This window comes from Arachis ipaensis, chromosome B4, assembly GCF_059453495.1.
Source record: "Arachis ipaensis isolate K30076 ecotype BB chromosome B4, ASM5945349v1, whole genome shotgun sequence".
NCBI lineage: Eukaryota > Viridiplantae > Streptophyta > Magnoliopsida > Fabales > Fabaceae > Arachis > Arachis ipaensis.
Genome location: NC_142439.1, coordinates 75447136 through 75448333, shown reverse-complemented (window position 1 = coordinate 75448333; position 1198 = coordinate 75447136). Strand labels below are relative to the sequence as shown.

At 39.6% G+C, this 1198-nt stretch overlaps 1 non-coding gene across 1 annotated transcript; it reads left to right on the top strand.

The window, feature by feature from the left end:
• Positions 1–420: 420 nt before the first annotated feature.
• Positions 421–528, top strand: LOC148567977 (small nucleolar RNA R71). Its single transcript, XR_015882550.1, has one exon. It is a non-coding gene; the product is annotated as a small nucleolar RNA R71 (small nucleolar RNA).
• Positions 529–1198: the final 670 nt, after the last annotated feature.

Here is a 1198-nt window from a genome sequence, read left to right as displayed (position 1 = left end):
TGAAGGATTGTAAGTGTTTCCATAGGAATCTCCTATGTAATTCACCTCTTCCATTCCATGATTCTCAGGGTCATAGGCTTCTCCTTCAGAGGAGGCTTCCTTAGTACTGCCGGATGCAGCTTGCATTCCAGTCAGACTCTGAGAAATCATATTGACTTGCTGAGTCAATATTTTATTCTGAGCCAATATGGCATTCAGAGTATCAACTTCAAGAACTCCTTTCTTCTGAGTCATCCCATTATTCACAGGATTTCTTTTAGAAGTATATATGAACTGGTTATTTGGAACCATTTCAATGAGTTCCTGGGCTTCTTCAGGCGTCTTCTTCAGATGAAGAGATCCACCAGCAGAGTTGTCCAATGACATGTTGGACAATTCAGACAGACCATCATAGAATATACCTAAGATGCTCCATTCTGAAAGCATGTCAGAAGGACACCTTCTGATCAATTGCTTGTATTTTTCCCAAGCTTCATAGAGGGATTCACCTTCCTTCTGTCTAAAGGTTTGGAGTTCTACTCTAAGCTTGCTCATCTTTTGAGGTGGAAAGAATTTGGCCAAGAAAGTATTGACCAACTTTTCCCAAGAGTTTAGGCTTTCTTTAGATTGTGAGTCCAACCATGTCCTAGCTCTGTCTCTTACAGCAAAAGGGAAAAGTATAAGTCTGTAGACCTCAGGATTAACCCCATTGGTCTTGACAGTGTCACAGATTTGCAAGAATTCAGCTAAAAATTGATGAGGATCTTCCAATGGAAGTCCATGAAACTTACAATTCTACTGTATTAGAGAAACTAATTGAGGCTTAAGCTCAAAGTTGTTTGCTCCAATTGTAGGAATTGAGATGCTTCTTCAATAAAAGTCGGAAGAGGGTGCAATAAAGTCACCAAGCATCTTCCTTGCATCTCCACTATTGTTATTGGGTTCGGCCATGTCTTCTTCTTTTTCAAAAAGTTCTGTAAGGTTTTCTCCAGAGAGTTGTGCTTTAGCTTCCCTTCGCTTCCTCTTCAGAGTCCTTTCAGGTTCAGGATCAGCTTCAACAAGAATGTTCTTATCCTTGTTCCTGCTCATATGAAAAAGAAGAGAACAAAAAAGAAGGAAAATCCTCTATGTCACAGTATAGAGATTCCTTTATGTCAGTAGAAGAAGAGAAGAATGAGGTAGAAAGAGAATAAGAAAAATTCGAACACAGAGAAAGGGA